Source organism: Schistocerca gregaria, chromosome 4, assembly GCF_023897955.1.
Source record: "Schistocerca gregaria isolate iqSchGreg1 chromosome 4, iqSchGreg1.2, whole genome shotgun sequence".
Taxonomy (NCBI): domain Eukaryota; kingdom Metazoa; phylum Arthropoda; class Insecta; order Orthoptera; family Acrididae; genus Schistocerca; species Schistocerca gregaria.
The window spans coordinates 240,309,743-240,329,233 of NC_064923.1; the positions used below are offsets into that span (position 1 = coordinate 240,309,743).

General features: G+C 41.7%; 1 protein-coding gene across 1 annotated transcript in view; it reads right to left on the bottom strand.

Annotated features, from left to right (window-relative positions):
* LOC126267303 (uncharacterized) overlaps positions 1 to 19,491 on the bottom strand; it is a 364,313-nt gene that overhangs the window by 82,750 nt on the left and 262,072 nt on the right. The window contains exon 2 of the mRNA XM_049972379.1: positions 17,742 to 17,803. The gene's annotated coding sequence lies outside the window, so the exon portion shown is untranslated. The remainder of the gene's footprint in view (positions 1 to 17,741; positions 17,804 to 19,491) is intronic.

A 19,491-nucleotide genomic window follows, 5' to 3' on the forward strand; every position in this document is an offset into this window, starting at 1 on the left:
TAGCATGTAACTTGAGGAGTAACACAGCTCACCGAATTGAAAAGGGTGAACTCCAAGAAGGCAAGGGAGTTTGACAGGAGCCCATTGACAAAAGCTATTTCTCAGTGACAGAAGATTTGTCTGTACTCTCACCAGGAAAAAAATAGAAACGTAACACAAATGAAGTTCAGAGAGCTGATGTACCAACAGATATAGGCTTATACAGTATTTATCCACTCCAAAATATGATTGACCCGCAACGAAGAAGAAAATGTGAAAAAAAGCATTCTTAGACTAACAAGCTAAACCAGACAATACGAAGACGAGAAAAAATACCAGTACCAACAATGTAGAATCTCTAGGGATAATCTGGACTTAACCGTGTCTTCATCTTTTGAAACAACGAGGCCCAAGGAGGCATATGATGTTCTGAACTGCCTAGGGTGTGGTGATGTTTACAAGGAGACTATCAGGAGAGACTATATTAAGAGTGATAACTGCTCCCAAAGGTGGCATGAAGAAAACACAGGTTATGAAAAGCATGCTGGATTTTCTTGTCATTTATGGTAGTGCGTATTTTTTGATTACAGGTCGCGTACTCTTACCAGACGATGCGGCTAAGAATAGGAACGAGCAGTGTCTTACGTAATTCGACATTTAAGGTTTATGTTAAAAGTTAGGCATCTGTGAGTGCTGTATGTTGTTCTGAAATAAACTAGCAATAATTTTTATGAGGAAAGTTTGTTTTAACCTTCTCATCTGCGAGGTCTAAGCAGCTAAATATTAAGTGCGCATTCTTTCGCGACTTTCCACTATATTGTTTTGTATCATCACACTCGTGATGCACCGATCAAGCCTACAGCTATACTAACCCGAATGGGGCAAAGTCATAAATGAATGAAGCGACAACTGCCTTTCCACAGTGGTAATACCGGTTCCGGTCAGATCGCGTAGTTAAGCGGTGTGGGCTTAGGTAGCATTTGGATGGGAGACCGTTCGGGTCTGCCTAGCGCTGTTGACAAGCGGGGTGCACTCGGCCCTTGTGAGGCCAACAGAGGAACTACTTGATTGAGAAGTAGCGGCTCCAGTCATGAAAACTGAAAACGGCAAGGAGAGCAGTGTGGTGATCACATGTCCACCCACATCCGCATCCAGTAACGTTCCTCACCTGAGGATGACACGGCGGTCGATCCGTACCATTGGACTTTGTAGGTCTGTTCCGACGAAGAATTTGGTTTAGTATAAATGAACGAAACGAACTATAGCCATTAATAATGTTGTTCTCGTTAGTGCTGTTTTAAAATGAACAGCCATTAACAATTTCACACAGACGTTGTGGAAATAACGAGTCTCACACCCAAACAATGATGCATTAAAACTGTCTAAATTACATTCATCAAGTTAAATTGCGTCGCAGACGGCAAGTAAGACAAAAGAAAAAAATGCCTGTTCTGGACATTACGAGGGAAGAGTTTTGTCTCGCGTTTATCGAGGTAGCTACACGCGAGGGAGTGATACGAACCCAAACATTTATACGTGGGCGTGTAAAGCAATTACTGGTGCACTGGAATTAAAGGGCGGCAGAAATTAAAGAGAGAAGCTTCCGTAGGTGTAAAATTACGAGGGAGCTTTGAAAACGACACTCGTGCAATTAGAGGTTACAACAATTTCACCTCACTTAATGACAGGGCAGACACAATGTCGCCGCAGGGAAGAAATACGAGACGGCGTCACGCCGTTTATTCGGAATTGTGTGCAAAAAGAAGACACACAAGAAATTGACACGCATGCTGTGGGCCAAATTGCTCTGAGCACTTAAGTCCAATTTAGAATACCCCTCCCCCCTTTTTGTTCTTACTCTCTCATTGTATTACTTTACGAACATAAGAACAACAAAATCCTTCCCACTGCTTTCAGATCGGACGGTATACAGTAGCAACAATATTCCCTGAATATTAGACTGCTGTGGCAATGTTAGAAACTGCAAAAATATTCATATTAATTCCAGTTTCGAGATTGGTAGATACATGCACATTTAGATGAGGTAATGATTTTTACTTTTTGCCTTCTTCACCATAAACGGCAGTAGTAGCAAACTATAAAGATTTTTCATGGAGTTTTTAACTATATTCAACAACTTAAGGAAACCAACTTGTCTGAAAGGTTATGCAACATTCTGAACATGAATTCCTGTCTTTTATGATAGTTTGATAATATTACCCACTTTACGGGAATCGCAACTGTATTCCATAGTTTCATTGATGCCTGACGGCAAAGTAAATAATTTCCAGATACTTAGCTTCCAAGTTCATTTCAGTAACTCAGAACCTGCCTCAACAACTCCTAAATTATTTCTTTTTTCAGCTTAGATATTCCATTCCTCTCTAAATTTGTGACTACGGCAGGGAGCTACCTACTACGCTTCCTCCCATATGAGCCTCAATGTGTTCATCTATTTCGTGTTTAAAATCGTTGAAAGTTCATAAGCTGCAAGAATAATGAAATGGAAGAACTGCCATCGTTACCCCACAGCTGTTAAACAAACACAGAAAGTTTAAATTCATGTAGATGATCAGTTTATTAACACAGCGCTATTCTTAGAACGTTATACATTATGAAGTCTTATGTACTTATCGAGTTCTGAGAACATCAAAATCTGGAAACTAAATAATAAATTCCCCTAAGTTGTTGTAACACGCGATCAAATGGGAAAAGAATATTTGACAGTAATACTACTGAGTATTTTTATGTGATGTAATGAATATTTGCAGGATACATTTAAGTCATAGGTAAACCTATTAGTCAGATGTGTTACTATTTTGCAAATTATAAGAAATGTATAATGAATTGGGTAACAGATTCCTTTTGGTCAGAAAAAAAGATAAGACCTAATAACGTTGCAGTACAATGTTGTGAGTGGTCGTTTCGAAGGAATGGTAAACATTCAGAAAACATTGTTTTTGATAATAGTAAACAATATTCTGTCATATTTCACTTGCGCTATATTTATGTAGCGTTTCATCTTTCATTCGTTCCTAGTGAAGTGTGACTTACGGCCTTTAAGACGCAGTACACTATTTTGTGACGTAGGGCTCAAGGATGTATAAAAATGAAGGTAATCACACTGAGCACCTCCTGTAGTGTCTACAGATGATGATCATCAGAGATGGATAGGCCCATATCTCAACAATTATTTGTTTTACACGTGTTATGGGAATAGTTCCTGTTCTGTCTCATGTTCTAACTCCAACGGATTCATTAAGTGTACTACGTGAGTCAATTTTACTGCCCCCCCCCACACACACACACACAAATACGAAATGGGAGTTTACAGGATGGATGAGAGGGTATGGGATGTTGTTTCAGTGATTACAAAATCGGGCCAAATTAACAAAGAACTTAGGGTGTGAGCCCACATATGAGTTCTGCGTTGCACCTCCTCTGGTCTGGATACTTGCACTTATTCGGTGGTGAAGGGTGTCACATTCCTGAGGAATGCTCATCAACAACAGTTGTAACATATTTGGTGTACTGGATTCTGCCACTGGAAGAGAGTTGACTTCTGAGCCCATGCGACATATATTCTATCGGGAACAGGTCTGGGGATCTTGCTGGAGACTAGCGTACCTCAACATCACGCGGTGCAGACCATAGAGACGCGTGCCATGTATGGACGACCATTGTGGCGTTGGCATCACCATGTTGTCCCCCAAGAGGCTACACATGAATATCAAGGCTCTCCATGATGTACCGCTGTTCTGTCACAGTTTCCTCAACCACAGCCTGCAGCAGCCTAAAATCATACATCATGACTTCTCCACACTATGATGCTAGGCGTCTCTCCAAAGCACTGGAAAAAACGACTTCTCTGTAGGTCACCGCCATGCTCATGGTGGTCCTCTGGGGTAGAGCAGAAAAACGATTAATTGCTGACACGACACGGGCCATTCATCAGCAGCTCTCGCTCCCTGGACACTGCACCACTCCAAACGCAGCCATCTGTGTTCATCTTACGCATGTGACGGTAACTGCCTAATCCAGCTGCTGCTAGCCTCCGACCAATGGTGCGATATTGAGCCGTGGCACCATTGAGTTATTGGACCTTTCTGGCTCCTAGGGCTCGGGTGTCGTACGGACTATACCTCTTGCGGCCCCATTGCCAATATCTGTGAGGAAGAGTTGGTATCTGAGGGTTGTGTCCTTAGGTCTTTGCCTGTCGATATGTATAGGGGGGTCGCTGGCCCGAGAAGGAGGCACGAAGTTCTGGGATTGGCGGTAGTGTAGCGACAAGAGGTGGTCACGAGGTCCGAGCGGCCGAAACCACGATCTGCCCAAGGAGGGCCTGCGCAGAGCGAAGATACCGGAGTACTTCACAGGGGGCAGCGTAGACTACAAGCATCTTGCCGATATCTGCTCGGTTGGTTGGCAACATTCATGTCGGGTGACCGCTCGTAGCCTGGCTGCCCTCTTCTAAGTGGCCTTCATCGGCTACACTCAGTAACCGCTGTGACGGACCGTTGATTCATAGAACCGCTTGCTAATAAATATGAGTAACATTCTATAACCCTCGCAGTGATCTGTATCATTGTGTACCTGCCCTCATTATTTTCTGGTTAATACACGACCCTCAGAGTTTTACCCGGTCGGCTCTTTGTCGTAAATTTAGGCCGTAATATTGTACTAAGACACTTGTTGTCGTATGCAAATTTGTCCAGCTATTGTATGGCCTTTCCTTTCTGGTTTGTATCCGATCATTAATGTTCTAAATTAATCAGCTCTTGGTCTTAAATACAGCCGGAACAGTTGTACTAAGGCTCAGGATGCCGTAAACAAAAGAGGGACCTTCTGGTTAGATTTAGCTGTTAACCGGTTCAATCCTTTGATTGTAACTGCATTTCTCAGTCACTAGTTATTATCTGAACCACCTGTTGTACTAAGCAGTACGTTTTTGTGTTTGAAAGACCTGGTCGCTATTGGTGTATTTTAGGTGGATCTTTTGGTTCCGCCGAGTGAGTTCTCTTTTAATTAGTGATCGCAAGTAATGTTTTAAGATGTTCCTTCTGAGCGGTCTTAATAACTGAAAATCAGATTAACTTTGAAAATATTAAGAGCCAACTGTCACCAGGGCTTTAGTCAAAATAAAGTGGCCAGAGGGGACGGGTTGGGATTCAGTCGCACATTGGTCGCCGATTGAAATTAAGAGGTTGGTTGCTGTGAAGTAAGCCTTATCACAGTCATATTGTTTGCAAATCTGTTTAACCTTTAAGCACAGGTCCGTATCTTAACCCCAAATCGTTTGACATAGAGCTTTCAAATTATAAGTTAAGTCATCTGTTTTGAGTAATTGAATCACACTTGTCATCAACGGTGGTTATATAGTTTCATGTGTTGCACAAGGGCATTTAATAAGACAGACTGTGTCCAGCGCGGTAGTAAACACCGCTGTTTCACCAGATAACGGGCAGGATGCAGGTCCGGCCATCTTGTAATCATTGTCATCTAGTTTGCTGTTATGCAATACAGCACTTCAGATTTCCTTTGCAAAGATTAAACGCAAATTCAAGTTAAGATTTAGGGTCAAAAGAATTTTGCAAATTTGTTAATTTCGTCAAAGAAAATTTTATGGTTAAATGTTTAGTATATCTGTTTATACAGGGTGAGTCACCCAACGTTACCGCTGGATATATTTCGTAAACCACATCAAATACTGACGAACCGATTCCACAGACCGAACGTGAGGAGAGGGGCTAGTGTAATTGTTTAATACAAACCATACAAAAATGCACGTAAGTATGTTTTTTAACACAAACCTACGCTTTTTTTAATGGAAACACGTTCGTTTTGTTAGCACATCTGAACATATAAGCAAATACGTAATCAGTGCCGTTTGGTGCATTGTAAAATGATTACGTATTTGTTTATATGTTCAGATGTGCTAACAAAACTAACGGGGTTCCATTTAAAAAAAACGTAGGTTTCTGTTAAAAAACATACTTCTGTGAATTATTTTATGGTTTGTAGTAACCAATTACACTAGCCCCTTTCCCCATGTTCGGTCTGTGGAATCGATTCGTCAGTATTTGATGTGGTTTATGAAATATATCCATCAGTAATGTTAGGTGACTCACCTTGTAAATTGCTAAATAAACAGGTTGTGTGAAAAGTAAGTTATGTAGGTGGGTCCTCCCTTCCAAGTTTTCCTTAATTCCAATAAGTACCACGTACGAGGGATGACTCTTTCTCGGATGGCACGCGCAGATGTTAAGAGGTTAAGGAGTGCTCGGCGCACCAAACGGTGATCCTTGCCTGTGGTGGTCAGGCGTGGTTGACCGGAACTTGACGACGGATCTGACTCCCCTCAAGTTCCCATGCAGCCCTACATCGGGCCACTGTCATATCTGAACGCTCTGGATACTGTACGTTTCGAGCAGCCGGCTAAGTAGAGAGCCACAAGGAGGCCCCTTTCAGAATCTGTCAGATACTTATGACTATTTCATGCGGGAACGTGCCAGCTCCGCACCCTTCACAGAGATCACTCAACATCTGATACACTATGTTCTCTACCAGGCTTGATAACAACACTAAACGTAAATAACACCAATGACCACCAGTAGCTGTTCTACCCGTGACAGAGAATTCAAGCTCTAATCATTTGTATACCAACCGATGGTGTATACATGTACAAAGTTACGTTGAAATGTGACCATAACTTCTTCGTGTTTCACTCTATTTTGCCAGACAACGTAAATAACAGCTCTGGCAGTTTTTAAGGCACGCAAAAATTATTCATTAAGAAATAGCGTAGATAAGCACCTTTCAGGGTGATTGAGCAAAATCTCGCTATGGGTTTTAGGCAAACTGCGGCGCCTTCGAATACGAAATGCTAGATTTTCGTATTCTCTCACTTGCAACGTGCAAACTATTAGTCCTACAGAAAAAAATGAATAGCACCTTTTCTTAGGGAACTTAATGTAATTTTCGCTACAGGCAGTAGTTTCCGGATTACTGAAGAAAAAATGTATATGAGTGACCTTCAAAAAGGTTTTTGTTGAATAAATGAGAGACCTTCAAACGCTGTTTTCTTGAAATAACCGAAAAATGTGCCCTCCAGCGGAAACGTAGCCAAGCATAAAATTTAACCACATTAAACTTCCTACACAAAGGTCCTGCTCATTTTGTGTATAGGAATAATAATTTGTGTGTAGTGAACGAGTGAATATGAAAAACCTCCTACCTGCTTTTCGAAGGCATGGCGGGTTGTCTAAAACCAATAGGTCGGGAAATTAAAACTACCCTGTATGTGTCCAGGTTACATGATCATACAACTCTTAAAAAGAAAAGTAAGACTTACTGTGGTGTGCACACTGTAAGACCTTCAGTACACACACCATCAGATTATTGGACTTGTCGCTCTAACGAAGTAGGCGAGTGTCAGCAATATGTCTCATGGTCTTATAATGGCGTGTTTATCTTCTGCCGTTAGGTAAGACGATAGAAATGACACTTGCAGATTGGCGGTGAACAACTTTAAACATAACTTGATTAATTTTCACACACATTTATTAAAATAATAACAAGCATAAAAATTACTTAACTTGGTTCTGGGTGCTATTTACAACTGACAATCTGAAATTCCTTTGGTATTGGTACGTTAATCTTATTCTCACATATATCTCTGATACTTGACAAAAGGGTGTATACATTTTTCTTCATGGCTATATGGTAATCTTATTAGGCGCAAACTGAAACTTGACTATAGACTGGTACAGACAAAGCAGACTGGTACAGACTGGTGCACACAAATGCAGACTGACTGATCGGAGGTCTGTACACTCGTTATAATACCTCACGCGTTCATGTAGCACTGCGCGAGTGTGATCTGCGAGGAGAAAAGGTTCACGTTAGCAGCAATCTCATTGGCTGCGTTAAATATTAATACGCGGATCGGCGGAAGCAGAATTTGGTCCGTCTCTATGGCAGCGCCATCTCGTAGTGCGAAGATGGACGAGCGTTGTGCCTGCACTGTTGTGCTTACTGGGGCGCGCTCTAGTGGGAAAGTTGTGTACGCGCTGACTGCGCGGAACTATGTACACAACACTTACTAAAAACTGAAAAAGAGAACCAACAGGAAACAAATGAGCAGGTAGCAGCTTGTAGAATATCAGGTGAGGTACCGAAAACATAAAGCTTTTATTAGCAATGTGCTTATAACCGTAAAACTAAAAATTATTCTAAAAATCCCAAAAAGATAATTTTGTGTAAAGGGAGAAGTACGAAATAGGGAGGATAACGAAGAGCAATAAAAAGTTACAAAAGCTGAGCTGCAGGTGTATTGTAGTTTGAGACTTGATTGATTTTGTTGTAGTCTTGTGTTTTCTTCAGTCTTATGGGCTCTGAAAGAGACCACTGCTCGGATGAGACTTGTCTAATTGCGTCCGAGAATGAAATAATATACAAATTCGTGGTGAGCTGGAGAGCAGACGGATATGGACGGTCTGATGGATATGGAACGCACGTTGCACAACGCCGAAGGAGCGACGCACTTCTCCCCTAATTCCCAGCGCACCGGGGGCTTTCAGCACCGGCGCCGCGTCTCGGCAAGCCAAGGTGTACACTGCGGCGCGGTGGCTCGTCTTGCGCCAATCCACTGACTGCCGGTCGCTGCCTTCGGGCTCGCCTTCGCCTTCGCCTGGAGGGACGGCGGGTCGCTTGTCAAACAGCGGCGACGCGCCGCAGCGCGCCAGTAAACACCCGCACAGGACAAACAAGGCGATCCTCAGCAGTCCAGCCACCGACCGCCGGCCGCCGGGCCCTTCATATTTGTCCTGGCCAACCACAGCTGCGCGTTGTTTTACCGGCGAACGGCCATTAACTGTGATTTGTTTGCTCGCTGAATAAATTGCTCCTGTTGGCTCATGGTGTGGGGACGAGTGTATACCTGAACACATACAAGGGTAATAACCTACAGAAAAACAGTCCACATTCGAGAAGTAGTGGGATGCTAGCGAGGACGAGATGGATAAGTATCTCCAGTACATCGTCTCCAGGTGAACAAAATACGTGCTTAGTCGGATCTGCTGCTGAAGACGACATAGCAAACAGAACTGCATGTGTAATTTTCTACATGGAGATATAGCTAGTTAGTAAAGTAGCATCCAGGAAAATAAAGACGTGGTGAGTTCAGAGAGACTACTACAGACAATCAAAAGTAACTGTGAACTACCGTCGTTTTGGTAGTAGTCATTGATGGTTATGATCGTAACCGCGTCACCTTTACGTTAGGTGTGTTGCACACATATCAGGCGTTAACTCATTTCGATCTCCTTGTCTGGAAATGCGATCAGTGTGTTACTAGAGTCCCCTAGAAACCCATATCGGTGAGTCGCCTAGAATCTTTCTGAGGATGTATAACATCGTGCGTAACCTACTGAACATTTCTGTTCTACATAGTTATCTCCCTGTCTGATACTTAAAAATTAACAGCAATTTGAAACGGGCGATGTGTTAATTCCGGTTTTATTTTCAAATTGTTGATTTGTTACATGAAACAGATGAAGACTGTACAAAAAATTAAAAATATACAGATTTAGCACACAGCACTAGAAAACGTAAATTCCTCAACAAAAAAGTAAAGTTAAAAAGAAAATAACGCAATACAGAAACATATCAAACATCGCTTTACTGCTTTGTTGAGCTTATACAATCATTGTTTCTGCTAGTTATAAACAACTTTCTCACTTATCATTAGTAACAGGCACGTTCTATTGATTAGAAAATAACAACAATAAGTACATAGAAATTTTATGGTTGTTTACGTAAATTGTACTTGCATAAAAAGAAATTGCTTTGGTTAAATAAAAGCGCAGAATTTATGCGACCAACTGACTTTTATTACTTCGATTTGGTATAGCGCAACTCCAATCATTAGTGCTAACGACAGACGTAGTTAACAGGGAGACTGACACAGATGAAAGTATACGGTAGTAGGAGCAAAAGTATTCCAGTAAACATGATTCCGGAAGAGATAATACCAAATGTCTGGATAAGAGCCGCCACTGCTTTCAGCATAAAGTATTGCCATGATTCGTACATATGGATTTCAAATGCTAACTTTTATGTTAAGTCATCATTTAACTGCACTCAACTTCCACTCTCGGACCATTATGGGATTACAGTGCAAGAATGCTGCGGCATGGGCAGATTTTAACTGATAACATAAGGAGACATGTAACTTACAGATTGGCCTCTACATTTTTCTACCTAGTGCCACCTCAAAAGTTAAGGTTGCCGCATTCAAACTTGTGGCTGAAGTATTGGAGCAGTAAGCTGTACAGTCTTGTTATGATTCACGAGATGATCAGTGTAAGAAAGAATTGGTGATTCACTGTAGATGAGAGAGTACAGGGTGTTTCAAAAGAATGATCTCATATCAAAACTTCACATTTAAAGAAGAAAGCTTACTACAAACATGGGAAACATTTCAAAATACTCTGTAAATCTTAAAATTTTTAGCTACGCTATTACAAATGATGTGTATCCGCCAGCAGTAGCACGATAAACATCTTTTTACATTTCTACCGTGGTTAATTTTCAATGACGAAGCAACACTTCACTTTAGCGGTAACTTGCGCATGTGGGGACTCCAGAACCCTCATGACATTATTGAGCACGAAAGAGACTCACCTAAAGTGAACGTTTTTTACGCTTTTTTTTGTGAAAAAGATAATACTGTGACTGGAATGAGATCTTCAAATGCTGCAGAACTGGCCTTTTCCACAACTTCAGGAGGACCCCAATGACTTCATTTTACAACAGAATGGAGCTTCACCACACAGGCACAGCAACGTATGTCAGTTTCTCAATGACTCTCTGTCTCAACGGGATAAGGTGCACGGGGCCCCGAGACGCTTCTCTGTATTCTTGACTTCCGAGACCGCCAGACATGATCCCATCCGACTTTTTCTTGTGGGGACATGTGTAGGAAAGTGCGTTCACCTCCCCTTTACCTCGTGGACAGAAGAAATGAACAAGATAATAACAGCCGTCATAACTTCTGAAAAAGCAGATACATTGTGTAAAGTTTGTGGCGAATTTAGCTGCAGTCTACATATTGTTCGTTCTGCTGCTGGTGGTCACACAGAGCATTTGTAATAGCACAGCAAAAACTTGAAGACTGTTCAGTTCATCACATGTTGAAGTATGTTTCTATCAGCAAATATGGAATTTAGAAATTGGGTCGTTATTTTTGAAGAACCGTGTAGTATTATGTAGAATTTCTAGTGTGGCATGTGGAACACCTCCTTAATAGGTAGGAGAAAACAGTAAATTGTAACATGTGCTGAAGAAGTATTTTATTTCTTGATAAGGTATGCCGTGGGTGAAATTTGAGTCGAGGTAGATGGATTGTTTATCAAAAATTTTATATTTTAACTATATTTTGTACCATATATTCACTGTTTTCTCCAAAATGCCCGTTTGTGGAGTTGAGATACTGAAACTTCTTTGCTTATATTGTTGTACGCTTTTGCCCCTGTCAGTTTTCCCTATTACTTACGATAAACCCTGTAAATAACTGACTTCCCAATAACGGTTTCAGATCTAAGAGGATGTTGGTAGCCGAGGCAGTTTTATAAAGAGACGTTACGTCATTACGAAATGTTATTACTTGCAGTTGGGTAGTTCGTAAAAAATCTGAAATGTGACTAGATCTTCATGCGCGTAAATACACAGATCCTCTGTCGATTCGCTATGCGATTATCTATGTCACTAAAGGTAAAGAGGAGCATCTGTATGGAGCTATATGGCGACATAATTATAATGGCCCTAAGATGATTATGAAATCCTCATAGCGACAATTCCTGACTGATGTTCGTCAGTCTTTATGGAACGCCGACGCTAGCTACTTACCATTTGCATTATTTGTGAATGTAACTCTTTCCCTGGTATTGTAAACGCACGAAAGTTGCTAAATTGAAACTCGTGCTGTCTTCAAACGTTTCAACTGTTGAAGTACAGCTTGGGCTGCAGAGTGGAAGATACCATGTGTGAAACACAAGTGCAGTAGATGGCTCGGAACATAATGACTACTGAGTACCGAGAGATTGTATGCAGCCTTGTGTTGCTGCCGGCAGGTGTCAGCGGTAAGGAAAGTGTGCAAGAGGAGGCACACCGAATGAGGATGGGGAAATTTACTATCGTTAGCAGTACTCGGCAAAAGGAAGATTGTTACGGTATGGATCCTCTGAACGAGCGTCTCGAAACGGCGAAACTGGTCGGCCGTTCACGTGCTAGAAGTAATGAAATGTATTCACAGTAGCGAATATGGAAAACCATGAGCTGTATAATGGAATGACGACAACGAAAATTTGTGCCGGACAGGGACTCCAATCTGAAGCGAGCTGTCTCCTTACGATTTGGCTATCCCCAAACTTCCATATGTCGTCAACCATCTATCTACAACTAGTACATCCATTACCTATATTCCTGTATAGTGGTGATATGCCCTCCCGATGTCGGTGGATATATACGACATTGCAGTGCCTGTATTATTCCGAACTACGATAGAATATTCCTTCGGATATGCATGCATGTCCGAAGGAACTGGCACTGAGGCGACTACAGCCGTTATGAAATGCATGAAATGTACTCGCAGTTGCGGATATGGACAATCGTCAGCTGTATAGTGGAATAACGACAGTGAAAATTTGTACCACATCGGGACTCGAACCGGGATTTCTAGCTTATCGTGAGCGTTCACCATGTAATTTTTTTTCCTTGTTCGATGTGGTTCATTTCGTTTGGTCTGGGCGGACGTCACAAGACATCCGTTCAAGTTGATCATTGATTTCTTCACTCAGTTTTTTTTATTACAGAGAGCACGCAGCCCTCTGACCGAACACGCTGAGCTACCGTACCGGCATACGATTTGGCTATTGGAACACGACACACGGCCAGACCTAAACATCCATATATCGTCAGCCATGTTTCCACAACCTGTAGTCGTATGTCCATTATGTATATTCTTGTACATGGGAGACATCTTACTTGAAAGTCGCTTGAAAGATGTCGGCGGATAAATACGATACTGCATCATAATTCTGAATAACACAGACACTGCGATATCGTATCTATTGGAAGTGATTAAAGGTCGGTGAAAACACCGGGGATCAATGGAAACGTGCCACCTAGTCGGATGAGTCACGATTCTCGTAACATCAGGTCGTTACTCATGGTGTTACACATGGTGAAAAAGTTCTATTCGCTGATATGTCACTGACAAAACAAGAGAATTCCTTGCAGAGAAAGCAAATGAAACTCTCGAGGAAGTTCACGATTGGTTAATAAAGCAATAAAGTGACACTGAACATAAAGAGAACTAACGTCATGAATTTCAGTTTGGAGAGGAAAAATTATAATATTAAATTAAATCTAGATGGCAGCTGTACTGACTGTGTAACAAATGCAAGATTTCTAGGAATGAATATTGATTTTCAATTGAAGTAGTGTGAACACACAAAGGTACGTGCAAAACAAATGTCATCAGCATGTTATGCCCTTAGAATCCTATCATCAGTTTGTAACATGGAGTGTCTTTTACATACATATTATTCATATATACACTAAGTTCTCAGCGGTGGCATTCTTTTTTGGGGAACAAAAGCACAAAATATGATCACAATTTTCAAACTCCAGAAAAGAGCCATGAGAATAACAACAAAAAATAATAGTCGAGCTCATTGTAAAGATCTGTTCAAAACACTGGGGATTTTAGCTGCTCCATGTTATACATTTACCAGTGAGTTGTACACACCAAAAAGAACATTGGTAATTACTGCAGAAACAGCTCTGTCCATTACCATGCTACAAGAGACAGACTTAACTTCCATTTACCAAGAAAAAATAAACATAAAACTCACACCAGTATTTTCCACCAGGCAATAAAACTACAATAAATAACCAAAAGAGATTAGTGAAACTGCAAAAATACACTTATTTAAAATGGCAGCAAAAATGTACCTGTTATGCAATGCATTTTATACACTGAAAGATTACTTAGATGAAACAGAGTAGGGGTTTGATAAAATAATGTTATACAAATAAATAAATAACAATAATAATGATTATAAGACATCCAACATTCTACATAACACCCCCACTTTATGTTTTTTTTTTTTCTAGAAACACTCTCCTGAAGCTAAAAATAGCACAATACTAACACCTCTTCCTCTTTCGGAGCTCAACATCTCACTCATTATGGAGGGATGCTGACTCATTCCTTCGGAATAGCAAATGGGAAGCTGCGGTACAGAATGTGGCCCGCAGGTCACCAGTGTGTGTGTGTGTGTGTGTGTGTGTGTGTGTGTGTGTGTGTGTGTGTGTAGTGAGTGAAGTGTTATGAAACAATGTCTGTACAGTTTGTGCAGTGACTGATAGTGAGATATGAGTGAACGGTGTGGCATTATATTGTTTAATAAGTTATTTGTAAAAAAAGTATTGTATACCAGGAGCATAATCTATTGATTGTCTCTAATTAGAAGTCTGTAAATATATGTGTATAAGAATTAGCTTATTTTATACTGGTCTAAACTTGTAAATACTTTGATATGTTCTATATCCTTGTAAAAAGAGATCTACGGATGAATAAAGCTACTGCTACTACTACTACTACTACTACTACTACTACTACTTCATGGTCGTATTCAGGCGGACGAGTGCTAGAAATGTGCAACGCACCACCAATGCAGGCCGATGAGGGCATTATTAGCGTACTGGGGATATTCACCTCAGCTTCCATCGGACCTGTGATAGTAATTGAATTCCCGATCGCTGTAAACTGCATTATTCATACTTGATGGCTTTTCCAAAGGCGATGGCACCCTGCAACGGGTTAACTGTTCGTATCACAAAACCGTAATCGTTCTTCAGGGATTAAGGAACATGATTCTTTTGGCCAACCAAAATTGACCCATCCTAAGGCGGCGGAACACGTTGAGGATGCTATCGGACGCCAGTCCAGAGGCTGTAAACCACCGGTCAGTAATTTACGGGAACTGTGTGACTTAGGCGTAGACATCTGGTTCCGCCTACCTCCGGAAACTTACCGAGGTCTTGTCAAATGCATACCATGACGAATAGATGCTTTTCTGCCTTCCACGGGTGGACCAAGAAGCTATTAAGCAAGTGATATTATAGTTTGGGACCATCAGGGTAAGTTACGTGTAGGAGCTTCGTGTCCGTTTAGCAAAACCTATACCGGTGCCTTTATGTGGCGAATAATGACCCAGCCGCTACTAAAAAGCGTTGCACATTTTTGACAAAAGTATGAATGACACCGCTAACATAGCTAGGACAGGGCTGGTCAGGATTCCTTCCATCCTCCTTCTATAGCTTCTTCGACGGGTGAATTCAGTAAATAACCTGTCACATAACGAAGCCATCTACATACACTAACCCCCCCCCCCCCCCCCACACACACACACAAACGTGCGCGCGCTCACACGCACACAGCAAGAGTGAGTGAGTGAGGGGGGGGGGGGGGGGGGTAGGACAGGAAGAGTCTCCAGTTACAAATCATTGGTCCACAAAATTTCTCTTTTTATTTTTTACAGATACAAAAATACACGTACTTAATAGATTTGGTTGTTCTAAACACGAATATCAAGGTTGGAATTGTTTCCTAGCTCAGGGTTAAGAGTAAATAAAGTGTTTTCGTACCACAGTCACACGTATAGGACATTGTAAGGGCTACATGCAAAGGCACTGTGACAAAGATCCGTTGACGTAAGTGAATAAGGTGGTCGCTTCCCGTACAGTTGCGCAACACTGCATTACACCATAATTCATGAGTCCACCATCATGTGAGCGTTGTCGACTACAAAAACCAGGGGCAATGTTGAAATTGTTGCTTATCACGTCTGCGTGCTCTTCCGCTGTGTTAATTCATGTGATACTGGAACAATTGTTGTGGCGGTTAGCAGAGAAATAAAAAAAAAAAGAACGCCCCGCATCTGCAGAAACAAACTTGATAACTTTTGTTACATTTGTACAGATCGTTATCTGTGGTTCAAGAAGCCGACAATTGACTAAGTCAGTGAGTAATGGTAAGTCTTCTATTTCGGGTGTTGAATTGTAGACCAAAGTAAATCGTAAGTTCAACACGTGTGTAATAACTCGTGTCCATCTATGATGAATTCTTGGATGTGTCCATCTATGATGAATTCTTGGATGCATGGTGACAACTTCTCCACGAAGTTTGGCGTGTCTGCTGTTTTGCGTGAACCCATAAATCACGCATCGGAATGCAATTTTTCTATGGTACCTCCCTTGACGAAAAGAATCAATACGAAGAGGAAGAGCAATATTCAATATTCTCGCATCCCAGCTGTCATTCGCCCTGTGGCTCATGGCGAAGGATTGCCGGTTCCAATTGCCCATTTGTACCACCATCAAGCAGTTATAGCAATGATGCTGAACCGACACATACAGCCAGGGACACTGATCCTTCATTTAAACCAACATTCTCATCTGGAGAACCACACCAAATCACGCGGTGTGAACTCATCGATGTGACGAGGATTTCGATCTTCCAAAACGTAAAGCCAAATTCTCGGTCTCACTGACATAGTGCGTGTGTTTATGTTCAGAAGAGTGAGGAAAAAATTACATGTTATTTCAGGACTGAAGGCGACATTACGTTCTCCGGTGACAATGACAGTTTTTTGGAAGAATTGAATATTACATTACAAACTAGATAGTGGGGACTTTTTATGGATGGCTCCAAAAGAAGACCGAAGTCGGTACTGTTGCACAGTGCAAATGAAAGGCCATTCATCTCAGTCGCATATGCTGCCTTAGCTAAAGAAAATGATACCATGCTGCAATCCGTTGTAAACTGGGTTAATTGCAATAAGCATGAATGGCTGGTATGTGGAGATTTCGAAGTCTTGACGATGCAGTTGGGATTGCAAGGGCCTTGCTGATACCTGTGTGAGTGGGACATTCACGCAAAGGAAAAACACTATATACAGAGGGAATGGCCAATACTAATTGCTCTGGTGCCTAGGCCGAAATATATTACTGAAGGATCTCTAGTCAATCAGAGCAAAATTGTTCTCCCACAATCGCGCATTACGTTGGGATGTATGACAGCATTTGTAAATGCTGTGCACAGGAATGAAAGAGCATTTCGTGATATGTGTTACAAGTTTTCACAACTTAGCATAGAGGAAATCAAGAAGGGGATATTAATTGGTTCACAGACAAGTCAGCTATTGGGGCACCTAGATTTTGAGTTCATTCGAACCCTTCTATTGCTACATGCGCGGCAATGTTTTCTTAACGTTGATAACGCTCTTTTTGGCAAACATGAAAGCCGAAAATTACAAGGACCTCATGGGCTAACTTATTCATGCTTATATGGTCGCAGGCTGCAGATACACTTCATTTACTTCCACCTCGATGTGTTGCTAGAGAACTGTGGTGCGTTTAGTCATCAGCCCGGAACTTCGAACAGGACATATCCATCATAGAACGTTGGTACGCATGGCGGTCGACTACTGCTATGTTGACCGATTTCTATTGGATGCAAAGGAGAGACGCTCCAGATACGCACAAAAAAGGCACGAATAAGCTACATATGTTCAGTTAATGTATATATCCTAATGATTACTGTAACAACATACGATCCCATGTTCCCACGTACTGCCACAAAGAGTATCGTCATCGATGCGCCTCCACACAGTAAGAACGAAACAGTAACTCACCTATGAAAGCGCGCATCTCCGTGGCGGTTGCCTGCCGTGGGCTGCGGATGGCCAGGGGCGTCCTGCAACACAATATAAACATTATCCTCACAAACAGTTGGATAAAACTTTAAGTCTAGTTACTAATATATCATTAACCCCATATCAAGAACAGTTTTGCTTGCTTCAACAACTAACCCGTCTACATATGTAAGACCAAAGCTGAACCCCTTCAGCTGGGTTTCATGCAACCCACGATGTCTTCAAATACCATGCGCAAGATTTGCATATTCTCTCGCTCGGTCAGTGCGATCTATTGGTCCTGCAGAAAAAAACAGGGCCTTTTTGTAGGAAATTTAATGTAGTTATATTTTTTACTGGGATACGTTTTCCCTGTGCGTCATGGTTTTCCAGGTATTCAAGAAAAACACCTTTGAAAGCTATTTTTATACATTTTTCTTGAATAACTGGAAAACTACAGCCCCTAGCGGAAACGTATCCCAGTACAAAACTTAACTGCATTAAATTTTGTGCAAAAAGTACCTCATCATTTTTTCCATAAGACTAATTGTTTGCACATAACGAACTACAACGCTGCATGACATACTCTCGCCAGTTTGGTCGGTGAGGATACGACTGCTATCACAACTACGGTTAAACTTCGCTGTTTGTACTTGTACGTAGTTTTCGGGGCCTCATGCAATGTCGAGATGTCACTACACATTTGCTGTTCAAATTATCTTCATTTTTAAGTAGTGACCAAGAATTGATAGTTACTTGACAGACTGTGATTTATGTGTGCACAGTTTGCAATAGTAAAGCAACGTTTTGTAAGGACGGCCTGTTTCACTTTACCACGAGAGACAAAGTTAAAAATAAGTCTGATTTTGTATGTGTCCTGTCGCTTCTTGCAATACATATGATATGAGGGTACTCTGATTTCTGATTATGACTGCAGGGTGAAAACTGCTCTGGTTCTGGCTCTATAAATAGAGCCGAACAGGAATAACACACGAACGTCATTCATAATCCGAAATTGGTCATTCGGCGAAATTCTTTGATGAACTCTTTGAAAGTTTTCAGCCAATCCTTTGCATTCGACTTCCCCTGAAGATTACTGGTAGAGGATTAGACATGTTGCGGCAACAGGACACCAAACACCCCGTTTTCCCCGTACACAACTCTAATCGGTCTGTAATAAGGCAGTTCCTATATTATGGACAGTTTACGAAATTTTAGGCGTTGCGTAAGACGTACTAAACATACGATGGGAGTAATCCCAAATATTTTTTTTGTGAAAGCAGGTTGGTTTTATTCAGGACTCCAATGCAACATACTGTTGCTCACTTTTTTAGCTACAAAACCCTATGTGTCAACTTAATATTCGTTCAATCAGATGGCCCTACGCCGTCTGACTGCGAGCGCCTCTACCTCTCTACTGGTCGATGTCGGAGCCAACGTCTTGCTACGCCAATAAGCTTCCTATCATCCACGCACGTTCCCGCGGTGTGCGTTCTTCACTGGACGGAACAGATGCAAGTCGGAAGGTGCGAGAACCGGACTGTACTGTGGATGAGGAGGAACACACTTCTGAGTACCCCAGATAGTGGGCAAGTTTGTCAACACTACCAGCAGGTACTTCCAGTTGTGCAGCGGAGTGTTTGATTGTGATCCGTCGATCATCTCGAATGAGAGTGTCTGCGCAGGTGTCACAGCTGTATGCAGCCGGCCGGTACGCGGGAGGTGGGAAAAATTTGTGCCGCCTTGTTGC